Source organism: Salmo salar, chromosome 28 (assembly GCF_965601325.2).
Source record: "Salmo salar chromosome 28, fSalSal1, whole genome shotgun sequence".
Taxonomy (NCBI): Eukaryota; Metazoa; Chordata; class Actinopteri; order Salmoniformes; family Salmonidae; genus Salmo; species Salmo salar.
Window position 1 is genome coordinate 26,145,001 of NC_138318.1, and position 20,000 is coordinate 26,165,000.

Genomic DNA, 20,000 nt, shown 5'->3' on the forward strand with positions numbered 1-20,000 from the left:
GTAACTTATTTATTAAAGCATGGGGAGGGAGGGAGGGAGGGAGGCAGGGAGGGAAGGAGGGAGAGGAAAGGGAAGGAGGAGAAGACAGACAAGAGTGGAAATGAGTTAGGCTCCTTTTTACACATGCTCCTTTTAACTAGTGTTGTCAAGGTGGTTTGCTTCGTCCTTCGAGGTAAACAAAAGCACATCATCACTCATACACCCACTTATAAAGCTAATCAAGAGAGTAAAAAAAAAAAAACATTGTGGAAAAAATATATTAAATGGAGAATCGGTCTACTATGTTCAGTTATGAACCCCCTAGAGTCGATTGACACACCGGTGTGTCAATCTAACTAACATAAGTAAAAAAATACCCATCAAAATCTGTCAGTTTAAGCCAGAGATATTTGCATTGGATGCGTCTCAATCCACCGCATCCACCATGTCGCACTTCCGCATCTGCGGTGAAAGGTGGCAGAGCTAGAGCAGTGTTGGTCAGACCATGAGTCATCACAAAAATCGTTCTTCTCACGAAAACGTCTGTAGCGTCCGAACAGTTTGACCTTCAAAACAGTTATTCGGCTGTCCCCATAGGAAACCCTTTTTAGTTCCAGGTAGAACCATTTTTTTTTCAGGTAGAACCCGTTTGGGTTCCCTGTAGAACCCTCTGTGAAAGCGGTTCTACATGGAACCCAAAAGGGTTCTACCTAGAACCAACATGGTTCTACCTGGAGCCAAAAATGGTTCTTCAAAGGATTCTCCTATGGGGACAGCTGAAGAACCACTTTAGGTTCTAGAAAGCACCTTTTTTCCTAAGAGTGTAGCCAGCCAGGAACACTCAAGAACAGTCAGGAACAATCAGGAACAGTCAGCTCACCTGATGTGGGCGCACCAGGTATATAAAGGGACAAAATAACAATATGTGTGATGTCCTTGTCTGTCCAGTTGATATCTCTGTTATTTACTATTACTGACTGTTTCCCGGCACAGCTACTGGCCTTCGTTCCATGAAACAGGACAAAAATAAGCACACCCTATTTTACACAGCTCTCCATTGACAAGGCTGTCAGGACTTAATTTTCGAGCACCAGGCAAATCTGGTGAGATCATCCTCTGACATGAAACTAACACAGGTCAGATTCACCACATGTATTACCACATCTAGCCCCTTCCTGCCTGACTCACTACTGTATCCACTGGCATGTATCTGTTCCAACAGGACATGACACCGGATTAGCCCTGTGGACTATTGACTGCTCAGGATAATGTGTATGTGAGTGAGTGAGTGAGTGAGTGAGTGAGTGAGTGAGTGAGTGAGTGAGTGAGTGAGTGAGTGAGTGAGTGAGTGAGTGAGTGAGTGAGTGAGTGAGTGAGTGAGTGAGTGAGTGAGTGAGTGAGTGAGTGAGTGTGTGTGTGTGTGTGTGTGTGTGTGTGTGTGTGTGTGTGTGTGTGTGTGTGTGTGTGTGTGTGTGTGTGTGTGTGTGTGTGTGTGTGTGTGTGTGTGTGTGTGTGTGTGTGTGTGTGTGTGTGTGTGTGTGTGTGTGTGTGTGTGAGTGAGTGAGTGAGTGAGTGAGTGAGTGAGTGAGTGAGTGAGTGAGTGAGTGAGTGAGTGAGTGAGTGAGTGAGTGAGTGAGTGTGTGTGTGTGTGTGTGTGTGTGTGTGTGTGTGTGTGTGTGTGTGTGTGTGAGTGAGTGAGTGAGTGAGTGAGTGAGTGAGTGAGTGAGTGAGTGAGTGAGTGAGTGAGTGAGTGAGTGATGTGAGTGAGTGAGTGAGTGAGTGAGTGAGTGTGTGAGTGAGTGAGTGAGTGAGTGAATAACAGGGAACATGATCTGCTTTTGAAGAGGTTGGACAGTGCTACTAGAAGGGTGAGGATAACCACGTAGGCACCTCGTCAGCAGAAACACTCATCCTTATCCTCCTTATCCTCCTAGCTTATGAATGATAGATTAACACACACACACCCCACCTCCATTCATTGAACACCATTGTGTTGATTTTATTTCTTCATATGATATGCCTCTCTTTTTAGCTTCCTGTTCTTTCTCTACATGGGGTCTAATGCATTGTGAAACAGTGTGTTTTTGTGGGGAAATAGTTTTGTTGAAAGTCCCTTAGTGGCAGATAGATACACTACATGACCAAAAGTATGTGGACACCTGCTCGTCGAACATCTCATTCCAAAATCATGGGCATTAATATTTAGTAGGTCACCCCTTTGCTGCTGTAACAGCCTCCAGTCTTCTGGGAAGGCATTCCACTAGATGTTGGAACATTGCGGGGACTTGCTTCAATTCAGCCATAAGAGCATTAGTGAGGTCGGGCACGGATGTTGAGTGATTAGGCCTGGCTCGAAGTCGGCGTTCCAACTCATCCCAAAGGTGTTCGACGGGGTTGAGGTCAGGGCTCTGTACAGGCCAGTCAAGTTCTCTCAACAAATAATTTCTGTATGGACCTTGCTTTGTGCACGGGGGCACTGTCATGCTGAAACAGGAAAGGGCCTTCCCCAAACTGTTGCCACAAAGTTGAAAGCACAGAATCATCAACAATGTCATTGTATGCTGTAGCGTTAAGATTTCCCTACACTGGAACTAAGGGGCCTAGCCCGAACCATGAAAAACAGCCCCAGACCATTATTCCTCCTGCACCAAACTTTGCAGTTGGCACAATGCATTCGGGCAGGGAGCGTTTCCTGGCATCCACCAAACCCAGATTCGTCCATCGGACTGCCAGATGGTGAAGCGTGATTCATCACTCCAAAGAACGCGTTTCCACTGCTCCAGAGTCCAATGGCTGTGAGCTTTACACCACTCCAGCCGACACTTGGCATCGCACATGGTGATTTTAGACTTGTGTGCGGCTGCTTGGCCATGGAAACCCATTTCATGAATCTCCTGATGAACAGTTATTCTGCTGACGCTGCTTCCAGAGGCAGTTTGGAATTCAATTGTAAGTGTTGCAACCGAGGACAAGCGATTTTAACACGTTACAGTACTCTGCGGTCCCATTCTGTGAGCTTGTGTGGCCTACCACTTTGCAGCTGAGCCGTTGTTGCTCCTAGATGTTTCCACTTCACAATAACAGCACTTACAGTTGACCGGGGCAGCTCTAGCAGGGCAGACATTTGGCGAACTGACTTGGTGGAAAGGTGGCATCCTATGACGGTGCCACGTTGAAAGTCACTGAGCTCTTCAGTAAGGCCATTCTACTGCCAATGTTTGACTATGGAGATTGCATGGCTGTGTGCTCGATTTTATACACCTGTCAGTAACAGGCGTGGCTGAAATAGCCGAATCCACTAATTTGAAGGGGTGTCCACATACTTTTTTATATAGAGTTTATATGAAAAAAATCAAGGTACTAAAATAAACCACACCAGTGTGTCTGATAATATGAGTTCTGTTGATCTAGGATCAGGTCTCCCGTTGCCATATAAATGTATTCATTATGAAATTCTTTGTGGCTACAGGCCATACAGAAACATAACTGCGTGACTTTGCAGTTAAGACTCTATGCGGCACTAAATGTTTACCCACCTAAAACATAATTAAAATCAGCATGTGTTTTATTATTTCCAATAGCCCTCTATGGAACCAAGGTTCAGGGAGGACACACACACACACACACACGTAGAGAAGCGGAAAGCAACAGCTTTCTAAAACTGAATTAAGTTGACTATAGAGTGAGGGCTTGGTTAAAATTTGATGCAGAATGCAGAATCCCACGAGGTGCCACACACACACACACACACACACACACACACACACACACACACACACACACACACACACACACACACACACACACACACACACACACACACACACAGGCCCTGTGGAAGGCACCTACCACAAAAACAACAACAGCAGGGCAACAACAACATTATTGCTGAAAGATTTGTCTCTGGCAGAGATACATGTAAGTCATTTCGGACTTGGTCTGGGACAAATTGCCTTCACTCCCCAACTCTGGCAAACAGCTGTGCTGCCGGCAGACTCGGCTCTGTTGTGGAGTGTGTGTGTGTATGTGTGTGTGTGTGTGTGTGTGTGTGTGTGTGCCATGCTTGCGTGTGTATGTGCAAATGCGAGCATGTGTGTGTGTATGTGAGTGTCTATGAGCGTGTGTGTATGTGTGTGTATGTGTGAAGCCTCAATGGAATGTTTCATGTGGACCCACAATGCCCTGTGGTATTAATGAAGTGTAATGAGAAGGCCAGCTCACACACCCCAGCCCATCTCTTACGCCTCATTACTGCATTTACAATTTGCAATTATAACAGAAAACACCCCAAAATAGAGCAGTAGGCCAAAATCCTGTGCAGTGCTTATGATCATCGGCAGTGTGTGTGTGTGTGTATATGTGCGTGCATGTGTGTGTGTCAGTCCAGCATGCTGTGCAGTGTGGTTGTCATCACAGGGCAGTCATTTTTTTCACACTTCTATGAGTGTTTAATGATGATCTGGTGTCTGGAGCTACAGCTCTGAGGTAAAGTGACAAATACATAACAATCACAGAGGTGAAGATGATTGAAAACAGCAACAGCAGCTACCTGCTCAAAATACATGTGGCTGTATAGCAGCAAGGTTATAATGCATCAATCACTGTGTATCATACACTTCTTACATACAGCATGTACATGTTGCCCTCTGAAAAGCCCCCTATTTTTGGTATATATATGTATATACAGTACCAGTCAAAAGATTGGACACACCTTCTCATTCCCGGGTTTTTCGTTATTTTACTATTTTCTACATTGTAGAATAATAGTGAAGGCAGCGAAACTAAGAAATAACACATATGGAATCATGTATTAACCCAAAAAGTGTTTAACAAAACATATTTTACATTTCAGATTTTTCAAAGTAGCCAGCCTTTGCCTTAATGACAGCTTTGCACACACTTGTCATTCTCTCAACCAGCTTCATGAGGTAGTCACCTGGAATGCATTTCAATTAACAGGTGTGCCTTGTTAAAAGTTAATTTGTGGAATGTCTTTCCTTCTTAATGCATTTGAGCCAATTAGTTGTGTTGTGTCAAGGTAGGGGTGGTATACAGAAGATAGCCCATATTATGGCAAGAACAGCTCAAATAAGCAAAGAGAAACGACAGTCCATCATCACTTTAAGACATGACGGTCAGTCAATCCGGAACATTTCAATAACTTTGAAAGTTAAAGAAAAGCCCTTGAATGAGTAGGTGTGTCCAAACGTTTGACTGGTACTGTATATATACGCATGTCTTTTCCTACTAAATACTTTGTTGAGGAAAATTGAATAGAATTGCTACGATTGTGATATATTGCTGTCTCACCTAGCTATCTTAAAATGCATGCACTGTAAGTCGCTCTGGATAAGAATGTCTGCTAAATGACTAAAATGTAAATGTAAATAAAGGTTGCAATGCAAAAGCATACTGTAACTAGAGATGAGAGCTTTATAACTACAGTAATGACAATTTTCCTTTATAATCTGGAGAAAATGGCCTCCTTCCATCTATGGAGCCATTTGAGCTTCCTTCAACACAATGTAATGGAGGGATGGAGAGAGGAACTATTTATACCACAGCCTGGGGGGTGAGACAGCTGTGTCAGAAGTCAACAGTCTTGGCCTTTCTCTCTGTGCATCAATGCAATCTTCACACACACACACACACACACACACACACACACACACACACACACACACACACACACACACACACACACACACACCAAAGACACGCAGATTCATACACAACACTCCTCTTATTTTTTTAAATAGAATTTTCACCAAAGATTTTACTCAACATGACAAACCATGCTGTATACACAGAGACACTATATTTAGGAAAGGATATCAGAGCAAGGTTGGAATGTGAAGAAAGACTGAGACTGATGTTCTGTATTGTGATGTTCTGTATTCTGATGTTCTGTATTCTGATGTTCTGTATTGTGATCTTCTGGCATTTCTGGGACATCACTTTTAATTGTACAAGAAGATATATCAAAACAAAGGGAAGCATATCCCTATCTATAGCACCACCGTACAACATCCACAGCCCAACTAGCACTAGCAGAGCATCATTTGGAAGCTGCAGCTATCCCCCTAATCTGTAGGGGTCCCCGGCTCTGATCTGCTCTGCTGCTGGAGCTGCTAATGAGAATCAATGTGTCTCTGAAGAAAAGGGATATGGGCAGAAAGGGATATGGGCAGAAAAGGATACGGCCAGAAAGGGATATGGGCTGAAAAGGTTATGGGCAGAAAGGGATATGGGCTGAAAGGGATATGGGCAGAAAGGGATATGGGCAGAAAGGGCTATGGGCTGAAAGGGATATGGGCTGAAAGGGATATGGGCAGAAAGGGATATGGGCAGAAAGGGATATGGGCAGAAAGGGAGACGGGCTGAAAGGGCTATGGGCTGAAAGGGATATGGGCTGAAAGGGATATGGGCTGAAAGGGATATGGGCAGAAAGGGATATGGGCAGAAAGGGATATGGGCAGAAAGGGATATGGGCTGAAAGGGATATGGGCAGAAAGGGATATGGGCTGAAAGGGATATGGGCAGAAAGGGATATGGGCTGAAAGGGATATGGGCAGAAAGGGGTATGGGCAGAAAGGGATACGCCCAGAAAGGGATATGGGCAGAAAGGGATACGGGCAGAAAGGGATATGGGCAGAAAGGGATACACCCAGAAAGGGATATGGGCAGAAAGGGATACGGGCAGAAAGAGTTACGGGCAGAAAGGGGTATGGGCTGAAAAGGATATGGGCAGAAAGGGATATGGGCAGAAAGGGGTATGGGCAGAAAGGGATATGGGCAGAAAGGGATATGGGCAGAAAGGGATATATGGGCAGAAAGGGTTATGGACTGAAAGGGATATGGGCAGAAAGGGATACGGCCAGAAAGGGATATGGGCAGAAAGGGTTATGGGCTGAAGCGTCTCTGTCTGTCCTTAACCTTGTGGCCCAGTCAAAATGAACAGGCTTGACGGCATAACATTGATAATATAAAATTACATTTACTTAATGTTAGCCACGGTCACTTGAGGGGGAGGCAAGGCCCCATTATTTATTGATGTATTGCTTTGAAGACGACAAGTTACACCCACTGTGATTTGTTATAGCAATAAAAGGATGGACAGTGTCTCATCTCTCTGTCGAATGTCTCGCTCTCTCTCTCTCTCTCTCTCCCTCTCTCTGATATCCTTCCATCCCTCTATCCCACTCTCTCTCTAGCCATTTAGCGTTGTAGTGGGTCTGAGCATGAGCAAATGGTGAAATTATTGCAATTGAAAGATAAGTCAGGGTAATTCATACGCACTCCTCGCCCAGTCACAATGTGGAGCTGATGACACTTCATTATTTGGGGACAGGTATTGTATATCATCCAAATGAAGTGGCTGCCGCATGTAGCCCTGGCTCTCTGGCTCGTTGTGCGAAAGAAGACATTGGCGTACGAGGCCATTCACTAACTGTTACAGTTCAATTCAATTCAAAAGGGTTTTATTGGCATGGGAAACATGTTTACATTGCCAAAGCAAGTGGAATAGATAATAAACAAAAGTGAAAAAAACTCAGAAATGAAGAGTAAACATTACACTTACAAAAGTTTCAAAATAACAGAGACATTTCAAATACTATATATATATATATATATATATATATATATATATAATAGCCTTCATTTCTCGGGACAAGAATAGACTGATGAGTTTCAGAAAAAAAGTACTTTGTTTCTGGCCATTTTGAGCCTGTAATCGAACCCACAAATGCTGATGCTCCAGATACTCAACTAGTCTAAAGAAGGACAGTTTTATTGCTTCTTTAATCAGACCAACAGTTTTCAGCTGTGCTAACATAATTGCAAAAGGGTTTTCTAATGATCAATTTGCCTTTTAAAATTATAAACTTGGATTAGCTAACACAACGTGCCATTGGAACACAGGAGTGATGGTTGCTGATAATGGGCCTCTGTACACCTATGTAGATATTCCGTAAAAAAATCTGTCATTTCTAGCTACAATAGTCATTTACAACATTAACAATGTATATACTGTGTTTCTGATCAATTTGATGTTATTTTTTAATGGGCAGAAAAATTGCTTTTCTTTCAAAAACAAGGACATTTCTAAGTGACTCCAAACTTTTGAATGGTAGTGTATATACTGGGCAAATGTTTCAGAACACCTACTCATTCAAGGGTTTTTCTTTATTTTACTATTTTCTACATTGTAGAATAATAGTGAAGACATAAAAACTATGAAATAACAAAAATAGAATCATGTAGTAACCAAACAAGTGTTAAACAAATCAAAATATATTTTATAATTTGGATTCTTAAAATATCCACCCTTTGCCTTGATGACAGCTTTGCACACTCTTGGTATTCTCTCAACCAGCTTCATGAGGTAGTCACCTGGAATAAATTTAAATTAACAGGTGTGCCTTGTTAAAAGTTCATTTCTGGAATTTATTGTCTTCTTAATGCGTTTGAGCCAATCGGTTGTGTTGTGACAAGGCAGGGGGGTATACAGAAGAGAGCCATATTTGGTAAAATACCAAGTCCATATTATGGCAAGAACAGCTCCAATAAGCAAAGTGAAAAGACAGTCCATCATTACTTCAAGACATGAAGGTCAGTCAATATGGAAAACTTCAAGAACTTTGAAAGTTTCTTCAAGTGCAGTCGCAGAAACCATCAAGCGCTATGATGAAACTGGCTCTCATGAGGAATGGAAGACCCAGAGTTACCTCTGCTGCAGAGGATACGTTTATTAGAGTTAGCCTCAGAAATTGCAGCCCAAATAAATGCTTCACAGAGTTCAAGTAACAGACACATCTCAACATCAACTGTTCAGAGGAGACTGTGTGATTCAGGCCTTCATTGTCGAATTGCTGCAAAGAAACCACTACTAAAGGACACCAATAATAAGAGACTTGCTTGGGCCAAGAAACACGAGCAATGGACATTAGACCGGTGGGAATTTGGAATCCCGATCACGGCCGGTTGTGATACAGCCCAGGATCGAACTTGGGTCTGTAGTGATGCCTCTTGCACTGCGATGCAGTGCCTTACACCGCTGCACCACTTGGGAGCCCCAACGTGCAAGTAGTTGAAGTACGAAAGAGAAAATAGACAGATGAATATAGTTAGTATTTACAATGGTGTTTGTGTTTCCCTGGTTGCTCTTTTCTTGTGGCAGCAGGTCACACGTCTTGCTGCTGTGATGGCACATAGATATGGGAGTTTATTTGTGGGTCTGTGTAATCTGAGGGAAGTATGTTTCTCCAATATGGTCATACATTTGGCAGGAGGTTAGCAAGTGCAGCTCAGTTTCCTCCACATTTTGTTGGCAGCGGGCACATAGCCTGTCTTGTCCCGAGAGCCAGGTCTGCCTACGGTGGCCTCTCTCAATAGTAAGGCTATGCTCACTGAGTGTGTACAAAGATTTCCTTAAATTTGGGTCAGTCACAGTGGTCTGGTATTCTGCCACTGTGTACTCTCTGTTTAGGCCAAATAGCATTACAGTTTGCTTTGTTTTTTGGTTAGTTCTTTCCAATGTGTCAAGTAAATATCTTTTTGTTTTCAGTTGATACTGCCACACTGATTCCTACCACTACTCACACTGAATGAATGATGCTTAGCCTTAGCAGAAGGGAAGGGGGGGGGGGGGCGGCACCTGGTTGAGAATCTGAATACATTAAAATTAAAGAGTGAATGAGTCTCTGTATGCTAGATAACCACTTTGCATAAAGACATGCATTATCCACAACCCTAATCACCCACATTTTCAATGGCCTGGGGACAATATGGAGTTATAAAGTAGATGTTTTATAGTTTTGTAATATCGCCTACTCGCTCACGGACAAAATACTAAAATAGTTGCAGAGAGGCAAGTTTAGAAAATGAAAAATACTGTGAGTTAGTAACTCAGAAATCCACCCACCCCCTTCAATTCCTTCCATAATCCTTCAAATCTAGCGCATTAAGATCCTTCTCTGCCACATAAACTGATGCGTTAGACAGTCACAGCTGTAGCTGCTCAAACATCATATCAGAAGATCAGGGAAGTAAGATGTGATATGCATGATGTGACTGATGTCAGGCTGAACCAAGTGATGACAGATCACTGGAAGAGATGGATGAATGGGTGGATTGTGTAGGTGTTCGCTTCGTATTCCTGACTACCGCTCATTAAAAAAACAATAGACTGCAATTCACCAGAAGGGGGTGAAGTGCATGTATATATGTGTGTGTGTGTGTGTGTGTGTGTGTGTGTGTGTGTGTGTGTGTGTGTGTGTGTGTGTGTGTGTGTGAGAGTGAGTGAGTGAGTGTGTGTGTGTGAGTGTGGTGCGTGCGTGCGTGTGTGCGTGTGCATCTTTTTGCATGTGTGTGTCTTCATGTTCGTGAGTTTGTGCTTCTGCATGCCTTTATGGGTGAACAAAGAAGTGAATACAAAGTGTTAAAGAACTTCCAACTTGTCGGTCTTCAAATCTCTATCTTCCTCCCTCATAACTTTTCCGCTACTCATCGTCTTTGTTCCGTTTGGCCTTTTATGTATTCTGTGGCTCTGTGGGTTCACTGGGAGACGCAGAGTGAGTAGGAAGTGAATGAGTAGGAGAACACAGATAACACAACACAACACATTTTGGGTGCCGGTACCGTTTATATGTAGGTGCAGGAGCTCCGTAATACTTTTAAGCTGATATTCTACAAGAGGAACGAGTGCTCAAGCAGTAGTCCATTTGAGGCCCAAGTCAAGCACTGATTGAACATCTGTTGGCAATAATGTTAATCAGAAATCATCTATAGCAGTATGTGTTGCTAGCCTTTCGACTGAAAGGTTCATCATCTGATATGAGGCCGTAATCGTATCACCAACAACATGACACATAAACTACATTTGGAGAGGAGATTTAGATTGTTACCATGGCAACAGCTGGTACAGTGATGAGAAGTGAGAGAACATTGGGAACATACCAGCAAACACCGTAAATGTGCTGAGACTGCTGACAGCTAAAACAACAAGTGAAAAGACTCTTACCTGGAAAGTTACACCATGCCAATTATTAACTTTGATTACTTTAGCAAATAAATAAACTGTGAAGTAGGTTAAACCAAGAAAGATGGGTTTTCACCTGTTGGTGTCTGTGTATATAAGTGTTTGTAAGTGTTTGTAAGTGTGTATGCTGTGCGTGATAAGCCAACATAAACCATAGTATTGAGACTTCACAGATGAGACTAAGGACAGCTGGCCCAGGACTCTGGAGGAGACAGTTCATGGCACACTATCCTATCCCCCATAGTCCCATTAAAACACCTGCCCAGGGACTCATTTTCTCAGCAACCAACCAGCAACCTCCTCACATCCCAGTCCACATCCCCAGAGACCTAGGAACACCTTGGACCAGCACAACACTGGCACGCTATCCACACAATGATATGCCCACGTCTATCCCTGCTGCTTTCATGTCAACCGGCTCCTGAGATGGGAGTCTGCTGTCACAAGGGTCCTCAACAACATCTAAGACCTACAACAACAGCTGTATGGCTATGGCCAACCTATCCCCTCCCTCTAGACCTATAGGAACATTTATGGCTGGGCCTGCCTCACCAACCACTAACCAGCTCCCCTCCCTACAGACCTACACAGGAACACAGACCTGCAGCTCAGCTCCCAACCACCTCCTCCCATCCCCATCCCCTCCCTATAGACCTAGGAACAACCTGGCACGCTAATCCTACGATAACCCCCTTACGTCAACACACCACATCTATCTTTCCCAACTCAGAAAGACAGGGTGGTTAGTATGAATAAAGAGGGGAGGAGAGAGGACTAAGAGGGGAGGAGAAGAGGAGAGGAAATAACAATATTAAAGGTGTAGTCAATCACAGGCATAGCACAGCCGGCTGTGGTGAGACCGACGGGAGCACCGCCTGCATCACTCCAGCAGAAAAGTCATTATTTCCCTGCCATCCTCTTCGCTCCTCGGCTGAATATATTAACTTCACAGCTTGAGCTAGCCAGCCCGCCGCTGTCCTCCTTAGCCCAAGAGTGCCTACAATGCTTGTTTTGAAGAGACTCTCGCAATTAGAGTATGGGAAAAAAGGCACACAGAAACGCAATGGTAGAACAACTCCCCACCCCAACACCCAGAGAGAGAGAGATAGATATATACAGAGAGAAAGAGATAAAACGAGAGGGAGAGAAAGAGGGGGGGGGAGAGTCGGCACAAAACAAGCTCCAGTGGCCCCCTGGAGTCCCACCGCAGAGCAGCACAGCTCAACACCGAGAAAAACCTAATAATCAGCAGCAAAACTACCTCTCATAAAGCAAATATACTGGTCTAGCAGATGGATTTCCAATACCTGTCTGACTGAGATTGAGATTCAAATGAGACATTCCAAATCTATTTTTACTTGTATCCCCAACAGTGCACTGACCATCAAAAAAGAATGCATAACAATGCCATATCAGCCATTCAAATTCCCGCCGTCGGAAGGCCTTTATTCATTCTGAGCATTACAGTTCTATGGCACAGACTACATCATATTTAGCACACCACATTATGCATTGGTTGACATGCATGTAAACAACGCCTTTCGGAACCTATATCTCTGAATTTCAAAACATCAGGTTGCTGCTTTGTAAATGAATATCAATGGGTCCTTGATGTATAGGTATTTAATTGCCACGGCGACGGTGGCAGGCGGTTGGAGGAAAAACGTTGTCCCGGTTTTCTAACTGCTGGATTACTCTGCTCCATATTCCTGAAGACGTAATTCCATGTTTAGCACAATCTGCATAATGTCATAGTACGCCTGGATTTCATTTTCAGTTACAATGCAATACATTTTACGGAGATGATGCTTACATTAGCCAGGGCATAATGCCTGGCTTGTTGAGACAAATCTCAAGGCTATGAAGGGACGTGTGTTACTACATACACTCATGAATAACATGAATATGCCTCACCTCAAAAGAAGTGGATACAAAAGAACTGCATTGTTGAAAAATTATAAAATCATCATTAGTGTAGATATGTGTCATGTTTGCAAGTGTGGTTTTTTTTGTGCCATTATCTTGCAACTGAATAAATAAACGTGATATTAAAACAAATGTGTAGGGTAATGATATTTTATATGGATTCAGTCCCTTACACATCACTTAGCTATGAAAATAACACTATGATAAGTTGAAAAGGAGAACATATCATAATCAGGGATCGATTGCTTTAGATCTCAGCTACAGTGTAATAACCCAGTGTAATAACCCAGTGTAATAACCCTATAATAGATGGTCCAGTAATCCCTGAATCATTGCAAAAGGTCCTCCTATGGGTACAGAATAACTCTTTTGGAACCCTTTTCTCTAAGGGGCTTTTCTCATTGACAAATGCCGTTTCAATTTACGTACCCCTTCAAATTAGTGGATTCGGCTATTTCAACCACACCCGTTGCTGACAGGTGTATAAAATCGAGCACACAGCCATGCAATCTCCATAGCCAAACATTTGCAGTAGAATGGCCTTACTGAACAGCTCAGTGACTTTCAACGTGGCACCGTCATAGGATGCCACCTTTCCACCAAGTCAGTTTGCCCAATTTTTGCCCTGCTAGAGCTGCTCCGGTCAACTGTAAGTGCTGTTATTGTGAAGTGGAAATGTCTAGGAGCAACAATGGGTCATCCGCAAAGTGGGAGGCCACACAAGCTCACAGAATGGGACCGCCGAGTGCTGAAGCACGTAGCATGTAAAAATCTTCTGTCCTCGGGTGGCAACTTTTTTTACATTTATTTTTTATTTTAGCAGGTAAGTTGACTGAGCACAAATTCTCATTTACAGCAACAACCTGGGGAATAGTTACAGGGGAGAGGAGATGAATGAGCCAATTGTAAGCTGGGAATGATTTGGTGGCCATGATGGTATGAGGGTCAGATTGGGTGTTTAGCCAGGACACCAGGGTTAACACCCCTACTCTTACAATAAGTACTTTAAGTACTTTAGTACCACAGAGAGTCAGGACACCCGTTTAACATCCCATCCAAAGACGGCACCCTACACAGGGCAATGTCCCCAATCATTGCCCTGGGGCATTAGATATTTTTTAAACCAGAGGAAAGAGTGCCTCCTACTGGCCCTCCAACACAACTTCCAGCAGCATCTGCTCTCCCATCCAGGGACTGACCAGGACCAACCCTGATTAGCTTCAGAAGCAAGCCAGCAGTGGGATGCAGGGTGGTATGCTGCTGGAAGTGCAACAACCACTACCAAGTTCAAAACTGCCTCTGGAAGCAACATCAGCACAAGAACTGTTAGTCGGAAGATTAATGACATGGGTTTCCATAGCCGAGCAGCTACACACAAGCCTAAGATCACCATGCGCAATGCCAAGTGTCAGCTGGAGTGGTGTAAAGCTCACCACCATTGGACTCTGGAGCAGTGGAAACAAGTTCCCTGGAATGATGAATCACTCTTCACCATCTGGCAGTCTGACAAACTAATCTGGGTTGGCGGATGTCAGGAGAATGTTACCTACCCCAACGCATAGTGTCAACTGTAAAGTTTGTTGGAGGAGGAATAATGGTCTGGGGCTGTTTTTCATGGTTCGGGAGAGGCCCCTTATTTCTAGTGAAGGGAAATCCTAACTCTAGAGCATACAATGACATTCTAGATGAACACCTTTGGGATGAATTGGAACGCAGGTTGCGAGCCAGGCCTAATTGTCCAACATCAGTGCCCGACCTCACTAATGCTCTTGTGGCTAGGAAGCAAGTCCCTCCAGCAATGTTCCAACATCTAGTGGAAAGCCTTCCCAGAAGAGTAGATGCTGTTATAGCAGCAAAGGGGGGACCAACTCCATATTAATGCTCATGATTTTGGAATGAGATGTTTGACGAGCAGTTGTCCACATGCTTTTGGCTATGTAGTGTAATATGTACATTAAGTTTTCCGAATATAAAAGTACAGTAGGCCTGCCTAACAACGTTACAACAAGTCAGGCTTCATTTGTATCAATATACAAATGATCTGGCCTACATGTGGTAAAAGCTAATTGCGACTGAAAACATGGGTGTTATATAAGTGAATTAATTGGGGAGAAGAGACAAGCAACTAGCTGTTTTATAAGGAAGCCCATATCTGCCACCCCCAAAAAATGCATATATTGAAATGCCTCATGTCATGTCAACTCATGCTAAATGAGCTTGTGCTTCAGTCTGATCAACTTCAGCCTTTAGCCACCACAGCTGCAGGTAGCCTACATCCCTTCTCATAACATGTGCTTTACATTCAAAAACCGGGTGGCTAGCTAGGACTTTTAAATCCAAAATGATTGACTGGAATGAATCAATCATCACAATAGTGATGACATTCTGTATGAATAACTTTAACTACAGATGCAACCCCGCATATAGCAAGCTCAGCCCTGTTATTAGTTATATTGTCCAATCACAGTTGTTGTCTTGGTCTGTGTAAAGAACAATCCCTGTTAGATTTAAAATATAATTAACATGAACAAGTACAAGTACAAGTTTGCTGCAGTTTGACAGGGTTGTAATGTTTTCATCCTCCCTAGGGCAAGGAGGCTTTCCTTTTTTTAAACCATATGACCTCATTAGAGAAATTATCTGGTCCCATTATTGCACATATAAAAGTGATTTTTTTCCAGCTGAGTTGGTTAGGTTAGCCTACCAGATCAGGAAAAACTCTGGGACCTGTGGTGCCATGTTAAAACTTAAAACATATATATCCTCTCTGTATGATCTACTATCGACATTGAACTTTTCTTTTGGTGGTGGGGATGGGCTTTCATAGGTTTAAGTGGTTCAGAGCAGCTGGCAGCTTCAGAATGTAACAGACCGCTACTACAATTTCAGGTAAAAACTCAATAAAACAAGTCTCAAATATTAAGAAAATGTCTATACATTTCAGCTATTTCAAAATCATTGCTCTGCTATTACCATTTATACTGTTGGAGTTCAGGGCTGAACGAGACAATTCTGTTCACACTGCCCTGCTCGGAGGGGGGGGTAACTGTCGGGCGAATGTCGTTCGCTACCTACAGAGGTAGTGCTAGAGATGTATTAAGTTCGCAAGTTCACATTATTAAAAAAAGTATAGCAGACGGTATTCTCACTAAACCTCAAGAGAATATGTCGTAGTCTGAAAAGGGTCTGAGGTTAGATAGAGAGGAGAGGGCCGGGAGCGAAGGATCACTATTCCTTAGAGGTGCATTTACATTAATATTACCCATATAACATAGAGAGAGAGAGAGAGAGAATGTTTGCATGCGTGTGTCATTCTGTCCTTCAAGCCCCAGTGGGTTTCTAACGCAGTTTTTTTTCCCATTCTATCATTCTCAAATGGGAGCTGCAGATTAGAGGGATGGATGGAAGGATGAGAGGAGGAGGGAAGAAGGGGTGTAAATACTCATATCTGGTTTAATCCTATCTCTCACAGACCATACACTCCTCCTAAGACGTTATAGGCTAGTCACAGCTCTGGTTATGGGCATATGGGGACACCATTGAAAATGAAGGTCATAAAATATGGCACAAATGTTCACGTTTGCTGTGGTTGACTTTGGGTTTCACTGGAAATGACATGAGAAAATCATGGGTAGAGGGGAATCCATGCAATATAAAACTATGGTCTTTCAAAGAATACAGGAAATGGTTAGCCTCGTACCAGATCTGTTCCAAGCTGACTCTCTGTCCCTCCCTCTCTCTCACTCTCTCCCCCTCTCTCTTCCTCTCTCCTCCTCTATCTCTCTCTCTGCAACGTTTAACAAAGCCCCTCAGATGAACATGTAATAAATAAGTACATGTAAAACCAGGAGGAGCATTGATAGCGACTGCTGATGCGAGGGGAGGAAAGAAGAGGGAGGATGACACACAAACACGCACACATACACAAACACACACACCAAAGGAGAGAGAGGAGGATGAGTTTCACAGCCCAGTGCCCTCGCTGCAGTAATAACATGCCTATCATCATTTCCTCACTGTAAGTGCTCTCGGAGTCACAGTTGCGGACACGGAGGGAGCACACACACACACACACACACACACACACACACACACACACACACACACACACACACACACACACACACACACACACACACACACACACACACACACACACACACACACACACACACAGAGCAAGGAGCACGCGTCTGCTACTAGCAGAGCCGTATGACCTCCCTCCCCCTGCTGCCTCACACCATATGAGGCTCTCCCTCCTTCCCTCCTCACCCCTCTCACCTTCCCTCCCCCTGACTCCAGGGTTCCCGGATCCTGCTCCAGGGGGCCCCAGAGAGAGACAGAGGGGCGCATTAATATGAGGTGCAAATATGTTGCTGTGCCTGCGTGTGATATGTGCTCCAGCATCCTAGGCTGAGACCCAAATGGCATCAGATTCCCTATTAAGTGCACTACTTTTGACCGGCGCTCTGGACAACAGTAGTGCACTATATAAGAAATAAGGTGTCATTTGGAAGTCAGCCCTAAGTCTAATCAGAGAGCACCAGCTGCAGCCCAGATACACATTTAGCCAAGCCTCTGTTGAAGTCATTAACTCTTAGCTTTGCTGCTAGGTACTCCGAGTCCATTGGGGGTTGGGGGGTGAGTGAGCGTGTGAGGGTGTGTGTGAGGTGGGGGGGTAGGGCAGGTGTGTGTGTGTTTGTGTTATTTTGCGTGTGTGTGCGCATGCGCGTGCGTTTCAGCAAGATGTAAGATAACGCATTTATTTTACATATGAAAGGTGTCCATGAGTTCACTGTCATTTTATGTAGGAGTCCATGGGGGTTGTGTTTGTGTGTGTGGGGCTGTATGGATTCATGTTGGTATGTGGGAGTGCTTAGATCAGTTGTTCTGTGTTAGTGTGTAGGAGAGTACAGTTATTTTATCTATCTACTGTAAGGTGTCCCCTCCCAACCAGAGCTCCATCCAGTCCCTGTGTTAAGACGCTGTAATGTCAGATAACATAGTGTGTGTGTGTGTGTAATAACACACTGTGACGTCAGACGGTGTGGTGCGTGTGTAAGTGTGCTGTTATTCTTTCAAACTGTCCTGTTCTCCCCTGTTGTTAGTTTAATGTTCCATGCCTTAGTCCCAGAATCACCGGTGGTGTGTGTGTGTGTGTGTGTGTGTGTGTGTGTGTGTGTGTGTGTGTGTGTGTGTGTGTGTGGTGGGGTGTGGACCAATGTTGTGTGTCCTGAGGACTGCTTGATGTGTTACTGCATGTTAACGTGTACAGTATGTGGGCAGTGGCAAGCTGAATTCAAGTTTATTGCCTTTGTACTGAATGTATGTGTGGATGTTTGCAGTTGTAGTAGTGGTGTGTGTTTGTGTGCACGTCCATCTGACTTGTGTGTGTGTGTGTGTGTGTGTGTGTGTGTGTGTGTGTGTGTGTGTGTGTGTGTGTGTGTGTGTGTGTGTGTGTGTGTGTGTGTGTGTGTGTGCATGCGTGCGTGTGTGTGTGTGTGCGTGTGTGTGTGTGTGCGCGCACAAGCAGCATGTGTGCCTGTGCTCACTCTCTGCCTGCATCTATCAGTATTCTGAGAGAGTGGGTGGTTGGTTGGTGGAGGAGGGCGGGTCAGGGAGGCAGAAGGCAGTAGAATTACAGGGCAGGTCAGAGCTGTATAAAACAACCCCCATTACTGCGTTGTCTCTGACTAGGCTCTCTGTACTTACAGCTCACAACACGTGGACCAGATCAGGGGAGGGAGGCGGGAAGCAACATCTTGTTAGTACCAGAACAGCAGGGATTTGACGCCTGTCGAATGCCAAAAAAACTGTTCCCAGGGCTGCTAGTGTGAAGCCACACCGGCGTGTCTGTATTCATTTGCCGTCATCATTAAACGATGGATTGCTATTATGAGGCCATGGTGATGTTACTTTGCTGTAGAACCTTTACCTCATCTTTATGTTCGGTGTAGTTGTCCTTGACATGATCGTCATCATCACCGTCATCATCATCATCAACATCACCATCATCATCATCATCACCATCACATCATCTGTATCACCATCATGGTACATATAGGGGTGTGTGTGTGTGTGTGTGTGTGTGTGTGTGTGTGTGTGTGTGTGTGTGTGTGTGTGTGTATCATGATATAATAGATAAAGAAGTGAGGTAGAATAGTGAGGTAGAATAGAATAAAGCAGAATAAAGTAGAGTAGAATAAAATAGAATAGAGTAGAGTAGAATAGAGTAGAATAGATTAAAGTAGAACAGAGTAGAGTAGAATAGAGTAAAGTAGAACAGAGTAGAACATAATAGAGGATAATAGAGTAGAGTAAAGGAGAGTAGAATAAAGTAGAATAGAGTAAAGTAGAGTAAAGTAGAGTAGATTAGAGTAGAATAGAGTAGAGTAAAGTAGAGTAGAGTATAATAAAGTATAATAGAGTAAAGTAAAGTAAAGTAGATTAGAGTAGAATAGAATAATGTAGAGTAGAATAGAGTAGAGTAGAATAGAGTAAAGTCGAGTAGAGTAGAGTAAAGGAGAGTAGAATAAAGTAGAATAGAGTAAAGTAGAGTAGAATAGAATAAAGTAAAGTAGAGTAGATTAGAGTAGAGCAGAGTAAAGCAGAATATAGTAGAGTAGAGTAAAGTACAATATGGTAAAGTAGAATATAGTAAAGTAGAATAGATTAGTATAGAATAAAGTAAAACAGTGTAGAGTAGAGAGTAGAGTAGAATAGAGTGTAATAGAGTAGAGTAAAGGAGAGTAGAATAAAGTAGATTAGAGTAAAGTAGAGTCGAGTAGAGTAAAATAGAGTAGAATAAAGTAGAATAGAGTACAGTAGAGTAGAGTAGAATAAAGTAAAGTAGAAAAGAGTAGAGTAAAGTAGAATAGAGTAGAATATAGTAGAATATAACAGAGTAGAATAAAGTAGAATAGAGTAAAGTAGAATAGAGTAAAGTAGAGTAGATTAGAGCAGAGTAAATTAGAATAGAGTAGAGTAAAGTAGGTTTGAGTAGAGTATAATATAGTAGAATAGAGTAGATAAAGGAGAGTAAAGTAAAATAGAA

General features: G+C 43.4%; 1 protein-coding gene across 22 annotated transcripts in view; it reads right to left on the reverse strand.

The window, feature by feature from the left end:
• LOC106589744 (neurexin-1a) overlaps nucleotides 1–20,000 on the reverse strand; it is a 517,413-nt gene that overhangs the window by 171,774 nt on the left and 325,639 nt on the right. The gene's annotated exons all lie outside the window — the stretch shown is intronic.